General features: G+C 36.6%; 2 long non-coding RNA genes across 9 annotated transcripts in view; one reads left to right on the top strand and one right to left on the bottom strand.

Moving 5' to 3' along the window:
* LOC147839717 (uncharacterized) overlaps positions 1-19,879 on the bottom strand; it is a 126,299-nt gene that overhangs the window by 45,124 nt on the left and 61,296 nt on the right. The gene's annotated exons all lie outside the window — the stretch shown is intronic.
* Positions 192-19,879, top strand: part of LOC147839719 (uncharacterized) — a 22,917-nt gene continuing 3,229 nt past the window's right edge. The window contains exons 1-2 of the long non-coding RNA XR_015514932.1: positions 192-257; positions 2,882-2,936. This is a non-coding gene — a long non-coding RNA (uncharacterized LOC147839719). The remainder of the gene's footprint in view (positions 258-2,881; positions 2,937-19,879) is intronic.

The following is a 19,879-nucleotide window of genomic DNA, read 5'->3' as shown; positions in this document are numbered from 1 at the left end:
TGAATTTTCTAGTTTAGATAATTTAGAAAATTACATTGCAATCTTGAAGACAGAAAGTTAAAACATCAATTTATTATGGAAATATTTATTTGAAAGATGTGTAGCAGTTTATTAACAAATAAAAATAAAAATAAAAACCAATTGAGCCCCCAAAAAGTTATTTTTTGGTGTGCGTGTGTGTGTTTGTTTGTTTGTTTTTTTTAAATCATGAAATAGTCCAAATATGCTAATATAAATGTTTGATACTTAAATACTGAGTACGTAGTGAACAATATAATCTGGTGTAGTAGACGGTTGTAGTCTGCAGTTGTTCAGTTCTGTTTTTTTTTTAACGGCAACAGACGATCCAACCGATCAATATATAAAATAGCTAAATTTTCTATTTTATTTAATAACCAATCAAATATTAAACCCCCTACACAAAATTTCTAGCTTAAATAATTCATAAATAGCCTATTACTTTACTTTTAAATATCACTGTTTAATTTGGGCAATTTGTTCATTGTAATTAAATAAGGGTGTGTTAATGGGACGCCATACACCAGTAGAATAGGAGTGAGTAAGAACTTTGAACACATAGGGCTCTATTTTGACGATCCATGCACAAAGTGCAAAGCGCAGAACGCAAAAGCATTAAGGGCGTGTCCGAATCCACTTTCGCTATTTTAGGGACGAAAAAATCCGCTTTGCGCCGTGGCACATGGTCTAAAAGGGTTGAGCTTATTTTCTTAATGAGTTATAGGTGTGTTTTGAGAATAAATCAATCAAAGTCTCATCTCCTCATCTTATAGCACATTTGCTATTTACATGACGGACTTTGTAAGTGGAAAAACTGAGCATTTCACTAACAAGAAAACAGTTAAACAGAGCATCTACAGAGTGAGCATGAGAGATGAGCGTCCTCATTATTTACTTTCACTTTCACTCTATTGGATAGGGAAACTTCTTGTACACAGACATCCATTAGCCTATAAATAATTAATTTAATTTGTTAAGAGCAAAGATTTGTTTCATAACTATTTCTAAATTCAGTTTAAATTTTCAGCAAAGAATAAATGAACAATAATAACGAAGTGTGTTCCAAAAAACTGAGTTATATCCAATTTTACCAGCTAATCCTCTTCATATTTCATTTATAACACAGCAAACTTGACATCACAGGTAGATCATCTTTAAAACCAAATAGCAAAAAGGTGTGCTTTATAGGAATTTCAAAGTGAAAGCAAACTTCATTCCGCAGCACTATTTATAATAGCCAACAGCAAAATTCAAAAGCAAAAGGGTAAAACGTGTGAGCATGCATTTAAAGCAGGCACCTTTGAGGCTCATTGCGCTCCAAAAAGAGCATTATCATAAACTGTAGCATGTAACTGCTTTATTCAGGTGGGTTTAGGGAGTCGATTCCTGTCCTGTAGTCGATTCCGGAACTAGGTTCATTGAGAGTCGAGGAATCGGCTCTTTTGGAGTCAACTCCCCATGCCTACTTTTAAGTAATTTCTGAAAATGGATGCCTTTTATATTTTAGAATCTCTTGCATGCACATTTTAATTGTTATTGTTATATTTACTTTAGTCAAAACAGTTTACTGTGGTATATCAACAATATGCTGTATGCCACGGTGCATCCTCATTCATCTCATCTACCATGAAAAACCCCAGCAGCACAAGCACTCTGCAAAGTGGTTTATTTAAAAAAAGATCATTTGAAATGAAGAGACACTAAATAGCTTTTTTGCACAATACCTGTGCAAAGTGGTATAGGATTTGGAAAAACTATTTATGAAACAAAATCTGTTGGCTAAATATACATGTGAAAAATGTCTCCTCTGATAAACATGATTCCTGTGAAAAGCGTGTGTGAAATAACAGCACGCTCAAGGTATTCGTGCATCATCGTCCACACCACAGATGGAAGATAAATGCCTGTTTAAAAAAAAGGAACTGACACATTTATTTCTTCCAAATAAGAATTAGCACTCGTGGCCTAGAATAAACCAAAGCACTTCGCAAACTGGAAAGCAGGATGACACAGAGCATTAATTTCACTGAACTAACAGGAACTCAGGATGGTTCTGCATAGTTTCCACACAATAAAACGCCTGCGCTGTGGAATGAGGATTAGATTAAATCACTGCTTCTTCACTCAGGCATGAAAAATCCCACAGCATTGTGAAAACATGTCTGGTGGAGGAACGGCCTTCTCACCTGACAATCACAGACACACTTCCACAACTAAAATTGCTACACATCTCTTCCACGCAGCCGTAGGACAGCATAACCATCAAGTCGAGCAAAAGGGTGTGTGTGTAGTAACTTCATTATGACAGTCATCGGCTTTGCCAGGAGCAACCAGCAACACTTAAACCCCTGAACAAATGAGAGCCTTTGGGAAGTGATTTACAGGCCTGTTCACTCAATGTGAACCGAGAAAACAGGTGTGAGAGGCCTGTGGTTTTGGAGAGATAGACGATGCGATCTGATGAAATCTAAGATTACATAGTTGACTAATGATGCGCTGGTACAGCTGGGTCTCTGTTCTGTTCAGTCACGTAACCCAAACGTCACTAAATGCAGGTTTCTTGGGGCCAGCAGATCAACGCCCGCCTATTAGCTCTGTTTCTGTCCCTCGGGCCCTGTTATTGCTCTTTATTACAGGATGGTTATTCCCCTCAAATGCCTCTGTCCTAATTGGCCTACTTTAGATTTTATTTTTACATTTTTGTAAAAGATTTTTTTTTTTAGACAAATATGTTTGTTTGTGTGTAAATATATGTAGCTATACTATACTTGGTAAGTGCTAAATATTATTGAGCTATTCGTGAAAAGGAAATATATTTTAACAAGAAAATTAAATAAATAAATAAAAAAGATGAGGAAAAAAGTGTTACATATAACACTTTTTTCCTCATCTTTTTTATTTATTTATTTAATTTTCTTGTTAAAATATATTTCCTATATATATATTTACCACACTGCCGGTCAAAAGTTTTTTCATGTTTTTTTTTTTTTTTAAAGAAAATTATTCTGTTCATCAAGGCAGAATTTATGAAATGTAAAAAAAAAAAAGTTAAACATTTATTAAGATTTTAAATAACTGCTTTCATTTTGTATGTAGTTTCAAATGAAGTTATTACTCCAGTCATTATTGCTTTTATTATTATTACATTAATAGGTAACACTTTACAATAAGGTTCATTAGTTAATGCATTTACTAACATGAACTAATCATGAACAACACATGTACAGCATTTATTAATCATAATTAAACATTTACTAATGCATTATTAACATTCAAGTCCATGCTTGTTAACATTAGTTAATGCACCATGAGTTAACATGAACTAACAATGAACTACTGTATTTTCATTAACTAATGTTAACTAACATGAACAAATTGTTCATCTTAGTAAATGCATTAATTAACATTAACTAATGAACCTTATTGTAAAGTGTGTCCCATTAATAATAATAATAATAATAATAATAATAATATCAATATTAACAATAATAAGTAATATTAGAATGATTTCTGAAGGATCATGTGATTCTGAAGACTGGAAATTCATCATTAAAAACCACTGGAATAAATTATTTAATTAAATGATAAACTACTTTTTGAACAGTTATTTTATAGTGCAATAACATTTCACAATTTTACAATTTGTACTGTATTTTTGATTAAATAAATGCAGCCTTGGTGACCAGGAGAAGCTTAAACATTAAAAAATCATAATGACCCCAAACGTTTGACCGGTAGTGTATATGTGAAATCAAAAAATGAACTTGTTTGTCAAATGTTTTTTGCATATATCACCATAACATTAATATGTGGTTCATAACATTGAAAACAGCTTTAAATGATTATGAAGGGATGTTGTAATGTTATTTTACTTCTATTTGGGTTTTTTTATTTTCTCAAAAATCATTAAATTAACAGTTATTACTACTTTATAATAAAAGTTAATACTAATTTTCCTGCATTAAATATGTTTTTAATGTATATTTGTTAACTTGTGTCAATATATTGCAGAGACAAAAAGTGGACACCTCATCTTTGATTTAAATAGATTTATATGATAATAAGAAATACCTCAAATTTACTAAATCAGCATGCCCATTTGAATAAAATATTACTCAAAAATCACTGTACTTAATAGAAATAACGTTAAGTAAATTCAATAAGTTTTAAGATTTAAATTAAAGAAGGTCACTGGTTCGAGGCTTGGCTGGGTCAGTTGGCATTTCTGTGTGGAGTTTGCATGTTTCCTCTGGGTGCTCAGGTTTCCCCCACAAGTCCAAAGATATGCAGTATAGGTGAATTGGGTAACCTAAAATTGTCCGTAGTGTATGTGTGTGAATGAGTATGCATAGATGTTTCCCAGTGATGGATTGCAACTGAAAGGGCATCCACGGCTAAAAAAAATGCTGGATAAGTTGGCACTTCATTCCGCTGTGGTGACCCCAGATTAATAAAGGGATTAAGCCGAAAATAAAATAAAAGAATGAATATACAAATAATGCAAATTAAGTGTCAGCTATACAAATTATTGAAGTGAAAATACAGCTTAACTGAATAATACGTGTACTCAAACGGAATTAGAGTTATCTAACTCTACAGGTTTATGGTACTGTAAAAAAGTCTTGCTTCCTTAGTTTTTATAGTTAAATCAAATAAACTTCTCTTTTTTTGTGCAAAAAGTTATGTTTTATGATCACAATTAAAAAAGTTCAACAACATTCACCACCCACTCAATGAATGAATGAACGAACGAACGCTGACCACTTCATTGGCCATCAACACGGTTTAAGAAACACCATATACAAATTCCAGAGAGCCAGAGAGGAAAAGAAGAAAATAAAAGACCCAGGATGACAAATAAACTTTTTCTAGTTTTCTTACATCAATCAGTTAAAAAAATATTAAGTTAAACTTTACAAAACTTTAAAAAAAGTTGAAGCATGATTAAAATAAGCAACAAAACATTTGTCAATTTTTATAAAGTCTAGCACAATCTTCTATTATATCAAGCTGTTATAAGATCATGCCAAAGAACTTTCTAAAATACAATATTAATATTTGATTCAATTTGTTTAGAAAAATAAACCTGCTAGTTGACGTTGGCTCAGGTCCATTAAATATAAACGGACAAAAATTTACATGATTTAAATAATGTTTTAGTGATTGTTTCAATGGAAAATATCTTAATGCTTAATATGTATTTATAGTCTATGTAAACTAAGGTAGTTTACTAATGTTACCAATACAAAACAACACATTGACAAAAAATTACTTTTTTATATATGTATATATTTCATTGATCCCCCTAAAAAAAATTATTACAAAAAATTTATTTACACAGAAGATGTGTATTAGAGTTATGGTATGTGTCATTTTTTTAAAACAAGTCATTGACCTACGCACATCATTGTGACAGAGCCAAATTCCTAATATAACAAAGCAATTCAATATTCAACAAGCATTTCCTCCTCATCAGACCTTTGGCTCAACCTCATACCGAAGCTTCAAGCTCTTTCACACACCTGATGCCTCGGGTGAGCAATAAATACCTTCATAACCACCTCATAACCTCCCTTTCACAATCAATGCTCCACACACAGATCCTTTATAAACCAATGCCTGCTTCACAATAAGTATTCAACGTTTGCTAAATATAGTGCCAGGGACAGGTTTTGACACGCTCTATAGTGCGCTCTTGAAAGAAACCAACCTGAGGCAAGGGCAGTGGCATGAATGATTGTAATTCAGTGCTGCCCATCTCCAGGTGTGATGGGACGCGTCTCGTATGTGGGCAAGCTCTTAATGAGCCGTTTCAGACAGACAGATACACACACACAGTCGGAAGCAGAGGCCAAATCACTATGCTTAGATTCAGCATTATGACAAGCCTCTTTGTGAGCTGTTGTCTGTTATCAAGTGTGTTGTCTTTGAGTTTCTTATCTGGCTGTTGCCAAAACAACCAACAAGTCTATGATGAGAGATCCGTCCTGGCCCACATTCTGTGTGTGTGTGTGTGTGTGTTTGTGTGTGCGTGCGAATGTGCAGTTACATGAAGTGCTTGTCAGACAGGCTTGGGTGTGTGTTTTGTAGCGCTGAACTGAGAGGGCGTATAGGAAGCCTCCAGGCTGACTGGCTTCACCTCTCTACCCTTCATTAAAAACTAGTGTAAAAACACAGGTAATTCTGCTCACCTGCTTTACCGCATTTCAGTAGCTCTCGTAAACACCTGTTTATATCTGTCTCTCCATCTAGACCTGCGCAAGGAAAAAGTTTCTTCTATATATCCTATTACCGGAATGCAAATAGTGGCATGCGTCATGCTTGTTTATCTGTGGTTTAGACGTACTGGGAAGCTGATCTTCAGATATGTACTGATTCATTTGCTTGGGGCTCTTTTGTATATCCTATTACAAGCCTTAATAACATATTGTTTTTCTTGTTTAAAGTTTAACGTGATTTAATTTGCACTGATGTCAGAATAAGTATGGAGCAGATCAGTCTCAAAAATAATACATTTACAAACTAATTTATATATCCACAATACAATTCACATTTACAAAATCCAATTCGTAAGTTCAAAACACGATTTAAAAATGCAAAAGTTGAATTCATAAGTTCAAAACATAATTCATAAATACACAAATCCATTTTGTAAGTTGAAAACATGATTCATAATTACACAAATCCAATTCTTAAGTTTAAAATATGATTCATAAATTCACAAATCCAATTTATTTGGCAAAAATTCTTGATTTTTACTTGTGAATTTATGAATTGTGTGTTGTATTTATGAATCGTCTTTTGAATTAACAAATTGTACAAATGTATGAACATATTTAGTAAATGTATTATTTTTGAGACTGATCTGGCTCCATAATAAGTCACCTGCCTGTTCTACTATCACTTTAAAAAGAGCCGTTATCAATATTTGTTTTAATATAATATACTCTAATACAAAGTAATGTATTTCATATATTCGCAGTTACTTTACCTTACCTTTACCTTTTTTGCTCTACCAACAAAACTCAGCTAAAACAGTGTTACTAAATGAAAACGTTAACAGAACTTTATTACACAAAAAGGTTCTTAAGTTTATAAAAATGTTCTTTAAAATATGAATAAATTACCCTTAAAAGGGGTGGCATGGTGGCTTAGTGGTTCGCAATGTTGCCTCACAGCAAGAAAGTCGCTGGTTCAAGTCCTGACTGGGCCAGTTGGCATTTCTGTGTGGAGTTTGCAAGATTTGTGCTTCACTAATTTTCCAGCCTCATCAACATTTGGCAGTGCAGTGCAGTCTGAGCTACCAGCATAAACTGTACACCTGACCAAATTCTGCATGTTTGTTTGACTGCAGACTGTGTAGTTAAGTCAGCAAAGCATTAATTGGAAAAATGCTCCAGCATGATCACAAGTTTTTTTTTCCTTAACATGGAAGCAACTTAAAATTCTTGTATTTTTTGGTCATTAGACAGAAGGAGTAAGACATTACTCAACAGGGTTTACTAACAGTAAAACTAAACCTTGATGGCATTTAAAAAATAAAAATAAAAATAAACAGACAGTCTGACAGTCGCTTGTTACACAGTAGAAGTAGTCACCCTCATGCTTTTTCCTTGTTTATTCATCACGTAAACTTTTCTACTTCTGTTTTACCACCTCCACTACAGAACACAAACACCTGGTCAAAAGTTAGCAAAAAACATTCAAAGCCATGAAAGAAAATTTACTGAAATTAAACTCTCCACTGAATCCTATTTTATTTGTAGTTCATGAGTGCTTGGCCAGACCATTTTGTGTCTCAGTAAAGACAGGTGAACAAAAGTGGCAATCTCATTGGTTGATCAGTTTTAAATGTGGCACATCAAACACAAAATGAGCCCAAGTCTTTTTTGTTTTAAAACAATTGATGATTTTATGTCTGCAGTTTTGCTCATTGGTAAGCAAAAATTGTTCAAGTGTGCACAGGCCTTTTTGGTCACATGAGGAGAGTTTGACAAATCAAGAAAGAAAATAACTATGCACAAGACCAATCAGCAAGTGAATATCCACTGCAGCTATGATTACATTCTCAAATATCTTAAGGGGCACCTATGATGAAAATTATCTTTTGTAAGCTGTTTGGACAGGACTGCATGTAGATACAGTGTGTCCAGTCATATTGGGGTGATAGAAACAAAATTAGTGTCTTTTTAAACTTTCTGATGTTAAAATAGGATCCAAATCCCAGTGATTTAGAGGCCCACTGCAATGTAACATAGGAGTACGGTTTTCTCGCCCACCGAATTGATTGACAGCCGCGTATTAACATGTCTCCATAGTAATGTGTATAATCATATCCACAAGACACGACTTACGCAAATCAACTGGAATTAAAAGATCTGTTCAGCTCCCTGTGATCATCTGCACCTCAAGTCCTTAAAATAGTTGTTATTCGTCACCATAGTGTCAGTACAATTATAAAACAACATGCTTAAATCCCGATTTGTGGACATAAATCAGGTTTCTTTTGTACATTAATATAAAGGATGTCTATTCACCTTATTCTTCGTGTATGAGCGGGAGCAGCCACTTCAGCCTTTTTGCCTCGAGACTTCCGGTCTCACTCACTTCTTTTCATTTTTAGACGTTTTAAAAACAGCTCGTTATGCTGCTTGATGTTGCAAACTGATATTTTTTTTTATACTATTCTTCTTTGTCTGTATAGTCAAGCACTTGTTTTCATAGCAAGTAGTTTTAACTTTTTCTGCCGTTTATTATTCCTAATCATTTCTCCCATAGGCAACTAAATCGGAAGTTCTAAAACAATCGCAAAAATGAGTGCACTTCCGCTTTGAAAAGTAAGGTCAATACAGCAGTGTATATTAACATGCATCCTGTCACATTTGCCATGCAAAACAGTGCAAATTTAAACATATGTATGCGTATGCATGTGTGTGTGTGTGTGTGTGTGCGCGCACAAACTTTGTAACGAAATTGGATGTGTGTGTTTATCTACAAAAAGATTACACACATCAGAGCAATACAGTTAGATCTCTATGGCTCTGAAAAACGTGGGAACAGAGAGCAAGGAGAACCAGCTCATTTGCATTAAATGTACAGGCAACAAAAACAGCAACACTGTCCTAACAGATCAAATTTTCCATATTCAGAAAGGTATAATAAATAGCTGAAACTTTTTTTAGACAAATTCTGGAGACGCAAAAGATTTACATTAAATCTTGAAAAAGGGGTAAAATAGTTGCCTTTAAATTTCTTTCAGTCTACACTGAAATGCAGCTCTGGTGTTTTCAAAGGTCAAAGACACTGGTACTGGTGTAGTGTGGACCGCAGTTGTAATCATAGCAGAACTTGTGCGTAAATCAAAATGAAAATGCACTAGTGTAAACACAGCCTCATTCACAGTCACGGCCACTCCATACAACAAAACTCTTGTTTGTGTGATAACACATAAAACACTAATAGCCACGTTTACTTACAAGGAAAGCTTGCATTTTACACGTTTGGCTTGCTTTCAGTCAAAGGAAAGTGAAAGACAGTCTTCTGGCATTTCTCCCAGGGTAAGACTAGAAAATAAATCTTAAGACAGCGGTTTGTTACACCTCATAAGTGTATAATAAGTGGCTGTCACAGGTCAGGAATGCATAATGGCCGCTGGCATTAGTCTTAATTGCACTGCAAGGCATCGGATGAGTGACGACTGACAGACTAGAGATGAAAGATAAAGCAGTACAAAGATGAACAACAAACACAGCAGATCAGTCAATTAAAACAAACTGAAATCTCTTAAGAAAACACAGGTTAGATGAAATCAAAACTGAGATGCGTGATAATGCAGGTTTGCATTTTCAACGCGACCCACAATTTTACCTTTGTGGTACCAAGAGATAATGTAAGGTTTCACCTTGATGACTGAAATGACATGGCTTAATGCGATGGTTCTTGTAAATGTGACAAGCCAGTTGAGATGAAACAGGAAGTGGCTGTGACAGACCGTGGATATCTGGTCATCATCAGGAGATTCTCAGGTGTTGTATCACATGCTTTCTCCATTTCCCAGACGCAGTTTTTTTTGTTCCCACATGCTGGGATGGACCACGTGATCTGTGGCCTTTGCGCACCCTTGCCCTTCTGGCCTGAAGGATTTATAGGTCAGCTGCTGCCAGAAGCCCCTTTAAAAGCAAATGCGCGCCATGTTCTCCAGTCAGCCCACACATGCTCTCTTCCTCATTTATTGCCTCGCCTGAACATTTCTATTAGTTCTGCCTCCTACGTCCCAGTCAGCCGAGCTTTATTTATGATTATTACCCAATTATAGCTATTACATACTGTGTCGTACATGACAATTAATGAGGGCAGAATTATGGGGGCAACAGGACTCACCTGTAAATACCCGCTAAAGAGGCACCTTAGCCTTCAGCGGCGGTGCTAATCCTTCAGAAAAGAGCCAGGCTGTGGCTGGCTGGAGTTTTTAGAGCTTGTGTCTCTGGTGCAGTGAGATATCTGAGCCCTCTCCATTAGTCTACCGCAGCGCACTGAGAAAGCACAACCCTATTTCATGCCAGCTCCCAAATAGTGTGGAGAATTTGCGAGGCAGTTAGTGGCCGTCATTAATATCCACCCGGGCCCAGGCTGACAGCTGCTGATTGGAATGGAGAGCCCCTGTAAAGCAGACAGCTACAAATTTCCCTGACAGCTCGGCGTCCATTACCCACAGTCAGCTGCCAAAACAGCAGTAATAAGAGATGCAGGGAGAGAGAGAAAAAGAGAGAGAGAAAGAGAAGGAGAGAGAGAAAAGCAGCAAACATGCCCTCTCTCCTAAACTCTCTATCAATACACTATGCCACACAAACACAGGCAAAATCACAACCATGATCAACCTATTCATTTCTGTGACCTCATGACTTGTGGTGCATTCGCTCTATGCTATCCGAACCCTGTCCAGGCAAGTGTGAGTGCTCTGAATCTGGCCCAGGCATGGTTCAGTTGGCCGGCTCTGGCTTGGTTGGAAGAGGTGTGCCAGAGTGCGGTTCGGTTGTGCTTTGGCAAGGCAGTGTGTAGTGTGAATGCAAAGCACGCCTGAGCCCGAAACTGAAAACGCAACTTCAAGGGACTGTTTCATATGGATTTACTAATCATTCTTACTTTTCAATGAACGTGAACTGTCATAGTTTATTTAAGATGCAAACACTTCGCTGCATGTCAGCTACACCTTCAGCAAACCTCCTTATACATGCAGCACTAGGACTTTTATGATAATTTATGAGCGTCAAAAGTTGTGGATCTGTTCTGCAAAATATTTGACTGCATGTCGCGGCATCCCAAACGACTAAAAATAATACAAAAACAACAAAGCTAAAAGCTATGTCCCCTGTGCTGAGCGAGAGCGCTTCTCTTCCTGTTAAACTGAACAGTCGCATCATCAATGACATAAGCGTGCTCTGGTTCGGAAGGGAAAATGCAGTGTGAGTGCAGGCTTAGGAGGAGAGAGGAGAGGACACAATTGCGCTTCAGCACAGTTTAAGGCAACTGTACCTAGTGTGAGTGCGCCCTTAATCAATAACGCAATATGCATGTGTCAGTTAGGGTAAGGTGAAAAGAAAAGGTGTTTGTGAGAGAAAAAGCAAACATGGACGATAGTCATGTCACTATAAGGCAATTACTATTTCATTATTATTAATTTCCTCACAGTGCTTGGCCATGGCCCCATTAATATCTCTGCTAAGAATTTTTAATAAGGTTAGGCAAACCATTGAATAAATTTATGTGTCGTCAATTATTAGCGACATGAAGCTGCATGTACAGTTTATATCCGCTTGTTAAGTGTGACGTCACACGAAGCGGCTTCGGAGTCCAAGCGCTCTATCAGACTGTACATTTTTATAAATTGTTAAAATATTAGATATCTGTGATCCAACAAGTCCAATGTAAACTTGTATAAACTTGCCTTACCTTGCATGTAACCCACCGGTCCTACTGCACCCAACCCGTGCTGAGCTGGGATCGAATTGGTGATTCTTTGTATGGGAGTCGGTTGCTCTAACAAGGAGGCTAAATACCATGTACTCTAATGTCTGTCGCTAGAGCACTTTTTGAGGTCAGAGGAGTGAGGTTTACCTGCACAGCACTTCACTAGCTGGCCTCCGTTACACTTACCTCCCTAAACGTGACTCCCATTCTGGACGAGCCCCCATGTGTAATCCACCACTCCTACTGCACCCAACTCGCTCTGAGCTGGGATCGAACAACCAGTTTTCCAGGTGCACCTATATCTCAATATTTCAGAATGACATGAGCGCACCACGAGTACGAGAACTAAACAATTAACTTTAGAATTAGTATGGAATGCACGTTTCAATAATAACGGTAAACAAATGACCTAAGACAAACACAGAGCACCCAAACACTGCGGTGGTTTTTCATTTTCTCCATAAATAAAAAAATAGAAAAAAATAGAAAACAGTTGAAGGTCACTTAGCAACAACGAACGCAAAAGCACATTTAAAATAGTGAAGAAAGCGATGCGCCTCATGCTTTCCACATGCCTTCAGACATGATATGTAAATGGCCCCTTATGAAGCATAGCACAGTTTGATAGAATTTAATATTTTGCTTTTATACCAATATGTATATGAACTTAGGAATACATTTAAAATTAGGAATACAATACAATTTACGCAATTAGGAATACAATACAATTTACGCACACATATTTAAGTAGCTTGAAAATGTAAACACTAACTCTATTATTTATGTCATTTGCAAGGCATGGGATGAAAACTACACTGCGGTTTGGAAAAGTCAAGGTGTTAAAAATGTTCTGTTATAAGATATGTGTAAAAAAAAATTAATTTTGTTTTTAGGACAACAGTATCTCCATCAGAAAAGATATCTAAACATGTTGTTTTTAATTGTAAAGTAATCAAACTAATAAAGACAGCAGAAGTCAATGATTCATTTGAATTATTAAGCCTGACATGTTTACGGTTCCAAAATACTTTGTTTGTTTCTCAAAATAAAATGTATTGGCTGCATTCAAAATTGCCTACTACTCAGTAGGTATTGCATTTGAATATAAATTTACCACTCGACCGATAGAAAGGTACGTTCTACACAGTATGAATGTGAGTAGTATTAATGGAGCTTGGATGTACTACGGATGCCATTTTGTCATCACCACATGACATACCCACTTCCATCCCATTCATGAATTCCTTTTGCGGTGCATCATGGTATAGCGTAGTGTCCATCGGATGTGCACTTCAGAATCTCACCGGAAGCAGTAGGTCATCCACTTCTCATTTACTGTTTTTCCAATTCTATGAATTCGGAAATACTACTCGGCATTCTGGTTTTAGTGTACAACATATATAGTATAGAAGTATGCGATTTCGGACACAGTCATAGTGTTCAAAGCGGAAAAAAGTTCTTGTTTTTTACCCAGACATTAAAAAAGAACATATTTAGAGCAGTAATCACAATACCATGATAAATAATGATATTTATCCAAGGTTATCATACCATGAGAAACTTACACCAGCCCATGCTTATTTGCAATACTTAATAGGAGATGGTGGTATTTGGCACAGCTAATTTTTTTTTTCTTTGGTGGGTGGAAATATCTTTAAAGAATCACTAGTAATGTAGTGGAAATAATGCAGGCTGATATAACACACACACACAAACATGCACACACGCGCACACAACATTGTGACTGGCTGTGTTGAGCCTAAACTAACCAGCAAGCAAATGTGTCACTATTATTTTGATTTACTCAGTCACAGCGATTCGGTATAAACTCAATGTAACAAGCATAAGACTGATTTATTGCTCTCTTACATTTCACGCATGGGTCCACTAACACCCCTGCACTGCAGATTGATGCGAGATATTTGGGTCACTTAATTATAGCCAGACCTTTTTTAAGTCCTAAAACAGAGGCGACAGCGTGTTAAAATGCCAAGCAGCCATCCCTGCTGGAAAAGCCAGCTTAGGATGGTGTTTTGGAACATGGCAGCTGGTTTCTAGGTGGTCTAAGCAGGTCTTTAGTTAGTCCAAGCCCGTCAACCAATAAATCGCTAAAGCTACTGCAGATATTTTCCATCCATGCTAATGCTAAGGCTACGCAGCTCTGTGTCTTCCACACAAACAGTGAGGAATATTGTGTGTGTTTAAGGTGAAAGTGAAATTGGGTTTGGGTCATTGCAACATATCTCGCAACGCCACAGGTAAAGATATTTCAGGATTGTTATTATATTCCAGAGGCCTAACTCCAATATTAACACCTACTCCAGCTCACTGCCTGGCTCTCAGCCCTCATGCACACACACATATATAGCCCCACTTGTTTGTATATGCACATTAAACTCATAGACAAGATACACACAGCCTCCTTCAATCCCCACACAACTGCACTGTAATTCTTTCGGCAAGCGACAGGACAACTGGAAGCTCAGGGCGCAATATTTTACAGCTCCCTTTTATTGCATCTCCTCCCCTGCCAGTCTTACCCCCGTCAGCAATAAAACACTCCATAATAAAAGCCCCTCTCCCTTAGCGCCTGCCACACCACCGCCGCAGATAATCCTGCCGGATCACGGCACTCTGCCCGCACATAGCTGCCAGTGCTGTCGCATGGCTAACCCGACGTCTCTTTCCGCTGGGTTATTATAATGTTCCTTCTTTTATTGCAGCGAGCGTCAATTGAAAAGAGCAGCGCCGCCCTGGAAATCTAGCCGTACAAGCCGTTAACACGAGCCAGGCCCCAAATGGGCCCTGGGAGTTATTCATCATCGGCTCTCACAGACAAAGGCACGATTTACCTTCATATTTCTGAACAAAGGCGATATGCACTCAATAAAGGGAATATTACAGCGTTGCAGTGAAGGAGATAAAACTATGCCCATACAAAGACAAGCAGGGATGTGAATAGACGGGAAACCAAGCCAAAAAAACTACTTAATTAACCATGCCAAACCAAGACATTGTGCACACTGGACATAAACTTAAGTCTTCCACCTGAGCACCACAGCCTAATGTATTTATTATGTGCTATATTGTAAAAATAAAAGTACATCAATTAAATCAAATAAAAGTTGATTGTAGTTTGTCATTTATAAGAATTTTCTTTTTTTTTTCCACGTTATTATTATCAGCTTAAGAACTTGCAAGTGAGCTCTTTCTAAAAAATGTTTAGATGGCCTTGTAAAAAACAACAGTGCACAGGGTGGATTCGGCTCTTCTTCTTGGCTTTGTGGTTGTTCATCAAGACTACGACAAGGTTTATTTAAGCTCGGGTTGATCATGGCTTGTTATTACAAGTATATATTATTACAATGTAATGTCTCGGCTGTGCATTTTAAAAATGGCACTGGTGGTGTATCTCTGTAAACCAATAGCATTCAGCTGCTCGTCTTGCTTTGCCTTTTGGTACCCTTTTGTTGTGCTAGGTGCCCTTTCGAAAGGGTACCCAAAAAGTGGTACGGAAACGGCCATAAAAGCATACTGAATCGTACCCTACCTTACCACTTAGTGGAAACGCAATAGTATCTGGATGCAGCCTTTATGATGCAAGCTGAGCGATCACTCAGCGATGCAATGTCAGACATACTGTCAGGCACTCAATGGAGTGAGTGACATCACTGTGACGGGTAGGGTTAGGGGTGGGGTTAGGTAAGCGCATTAAAAAGCATTGAATGCAGCTCAGATTGCACTGCACCAAGTCTGCAGCCAGACCCCTTTCCATTAATGACCAACCCAGATAATATAATTATTAGCGTGTTTTGTAGTCTGAAACAATAAATAATTACAAGAAGAGCGCTCTTTTAACATTAAAAATAGTTCAGAGATATCAAGGAATTTGCATAATTATAAACGTTAACGAAACGTTATGCAAAACAAAACAAAAGTCTTTCAAATATGCATAATTATAAACATTAACAAAACATTATGTAAAAGAAAAATGTTGCACAAAACAAAACTCTTTCGAAAATGCATAAATAAACGTTAACAAAATGTTATGCAATACAAAACAAAGTCTTTTGAGTATGCATAATTAATTATGTGTCCAATTATTTCAAAAATAATATAAATTGAATATATTTATATTCTCAAAACTATAATCTCTAACATGTTCAAAATCATTTTTTCAACTGCTGCCAGTGTATTTAGATTTACTTTCATATTTGATAAATAAGACATTCTACATGAAAAGTACATTTTCACTTATAAAAATGTGACAGGGCCAGACCTTTAAGCTTTTTGTCCTCAAAAAATCAAAAACAAGCATACAATCCAATGACAGAACGCATCCTTGACCACTATCAGCTTCTCCTCCATCACCGTTGTTAATAATAACAACTTAAACTTGCTATTTCTGGAGTTTTTTTTCTTCTCAAAACAGTTTTTAGCATAACAAAGCTATTAAAGCTGAAGGTTCAGTAGGGTTGAGCACAAGGACAATGACAGGGTTTGTACATTTGTAAAGTGTTTTTAATAAAGAAAAAAGTGTGAGAACTAAATGAATGACATAATCTTTTACAGAATAGCTCACAGAAGTCAACCATCAGTCTGTTTTAGAAATTTTGGGGATGAAATACTTTTTATTCACTGTATTTATGTTTTTATTTTAGGGATAGGTAATGCACGTTTCTAGTAGAATGTGCCAAATAATCTGGATGATACGACAATCTCACCTGAAATGTTCTTATCTTGTAATTATTATAAACATATGCTTCGTAAAATAAATATAATAATTTTGATAAAGGTGTTTGAAATTTATAATGTAGAGCAAAACATACAATTATAATTATGTTTAGCACAGGCCATACTTAAGTCATAAATTGAAAAACACATAAACATAATAATAATAATAATAATTCGTTACATTTATATAGCGCTTTTCTGGGCACTCAAAGCGCTTTACACAATGGGGGGGGGGAATCTCCTCATCCACCACCAGTGTGCAGCATCCACCTGGATGACGCGACGGCAGCCATTTTGCGCCAGACCGCACACCACACACCAGCTGATTGGTGGAGAGGAGACAGAGTGATGATATGCCAATCATGATATGGGGAGGGTTAGGAGGCCATGATGGACAGAGGCCAGTGGGCAGATTTGGCCAGGATGCCGGGGTTAAACCCCTACTCTTTTTCGAAGGACATCCTGGGATTTTTAACGACCATAGAGAGTCGGGACCTCGGTTTAACGTCTCATCCGAAAGACGGCGCTCACTGAGCAGTATAGAGTCCCCGTCACTATACTGGGGCATTAGGACCCACACAGACCGCAGGTTGGGCGCCCCCTGCTGGCCTCACTAACACCACTTCCGGCAGCAACCTAGCTTTCCCAAGTGGTCTCCCATCCAGGTACTGACCGGGCGCAGCCCTGCTTAGCTTCAGTGGGCGTAAAAAACATTGAGTTAACCACTGGTGAATCAGTCTTCCACCTTGTGACCACATTGTAAAATTAGGTGGATTTTGCACATCTGTATCAGCAAATTCAATGCATAGCATATACTTTGTAATAAAAAAGTGAAGCCTGCATTTCCTTTAATGCATTTGGAATGCAATCCAGACTGTGCAGCAGTTAAAAAGACCTTCACAACCATTCCTGTTTTAGCTAAGCACATGCTTGTATCAGAGCACTGCAGGCACCTTGCTCTTGTTAGAAGTGAAGCACTGCTGGCTGTGAAGCCTGCCTGCACTAAATTAGTTCTCCTTTGGAAAAGAGGCCAATGTCTGAACCAACCACTGAGCACAGCACAGCCATGCCAAACTCCACTGCTGCAGCCGCACCAAATGCTCTCTGTAAGCAATTAAACACACGTTTAGATTTGCAGGCACAAAACTAAATCACAATAAAGTTGGATGCCAGCTTTTTCATATTGACAATTATGGCATCAAACCACTGTTTCTTACCATTTAAAATGTACCCAGGAGCCACAATGTATACACTGTTAACCCTTACTGTAGATTATGCAGTAAATAACTGTAAAATAGCCAGTGTTTAGCTGTAATAAAAGGAAACAGTATTTTACTGTAAAAGAAGCAGGATTTGTATGAAATTCTATAGTGCAAAGAATAAATCACAGTAATTTAATCTATGTACCCATTACAGATATTTACTGTCATAATAAATGGTAAATTACTGATCAACCATTACTGCCCCATCTACTCTGATGCTTTATGTTGCTATTTATATTTATTATATAAATTTATATATTTATATATATTTACTGTTCAGTTTTGATATGTGAATGGTCAGTATTGAGGGGAGAGTGGGACATTGCATTTATGATAAGCTGAATTTCACTGCAGCCATGTGTTTTCTTTGGTTTCTTTTATGTTTTAACATTGCGTATCAGGAGTCAACCAATGCCACAGAGATCATTAAAAGCTAAGCATAAGATATGGATAAAATGCATGTAAAGGCAAAAATATTCACACAGAGCAAATAAATTGTCATAATAATTCTTATAACTTTGTTTACGTTTCTATAATTAGTCTAATTTAACCTATAGTTCAGCTTTTAAATTGCACTTTCAACTGAATATTAGTATTTTGCTAAATGACTAGTAAAAATGTGTTATTTAAAAAAATATCTTAAACAGCACGTACATACATGTTTGCAGAGACTCAATGAATTTGTTTGGAAAACTTCAATTAAAGTAAGTAAAAGTGGCATTAACAGTATAGTATAAAGACTTTCCTAAATAAATGTATAAATCATGTAAATTTTTGTGTTTTTTTATTATTACTACAGATTTGGAACGACATGAGGATCAGATTATTTATTATCTTTTTTTCCTATGGATGAAGTTTGCATATTTTAATTGTTTTTATTAAACAATATGTGCATAATTGTGATAAATCTAGGCAGTTGCTTTGAAAATATGCTATGCACCAGGGGTGTCAAACTACTAGAGGGCCGCAGCCTAGCAGAATTTAGTTCCAGCCCTGCTTCAACACACTACCATTAGATTTAGTTTGATCAGGTGTGCTTAATTAGGGTTAAAGCTTAACTGCACTCTTCCCCTGTAAATTATGCAGTAAATAACTGCAAAATAGTCAGTGTTTTGCTGTAATGAAAGTAGACAGTATTTTACTGTAAAAGGAGTAGAGTTTGTATAAAATTGTGTAATGCAAAGGATAAATTACAGTAATTTACTTTATGCACTGTGACAATAAATGGCAAATTACTGTTCAACCATTACTGTCCCATTTACTCTGATGCTTTATGTTGCTGTTTATAGAAGATGCATTTTAAAGGCAGAAGACAATGATTTGGGCCTCACCACACTCCCACAGGCTGTCTTATTCTAAACACAAAGGTGTTAGAAAAAGTTTTCAGAAAATGCTGGCCCTTTAAGGGAGTCAGGTGTTTGATTTGTTTACTGCTGAGTGTGCTCTATTCTCTGTCTATCAATTGAGATGTAGAGTCTGATGTTTTAGGCTTTAAATAAGAATCTACAATGAGTAAGTAAAATGTGTTCAAATGTTTTTAAGGGTTTCTAAAATAAGGCTGTGTTTTAAGTTATATTGTTGTTATCTTGAACTGTGTACTTGAAAGCTACATTGTTAGCTAGTTAGCCTCTCCTCGCTTTTAAGTATATTTATTTATTGGATATTGCATATTGCAATAACATACAGATGCTAAAAGTTTATGCACATAAAAACCAATGAATTCCATCACCTTAGTAAGGTAACATGTGCACAGAAATCATCACAGGGAATCACAAAAAATATGATACAAATAACTATCCACACACAAAAGCTCCACTGTCAGGTCCCAGGTTGTGAGTTTGTTGCTAAGTATTTTTCAGAGCTGTGTTTCCACCTATTAATTTATATTAGAAACAATA

Source organism: Danio rerio, chromosome 18 (genome assembly GCF_052040795.2).
Source record: "Danio rerio strain M-AB ecotype USA chromosome 18, GRCz13ab, whole genome shotgun sequence".
In the NCBI taxonomy this organism is placed as follows: Eukaryota; Metazoa; Chordata; class Actinopteri; order Cypriniformes; family Danionidae; genus Danio; species Danio rerio.
This window is presented reverse-complemented; position numbering and strand designations above follow the sequence as displayed.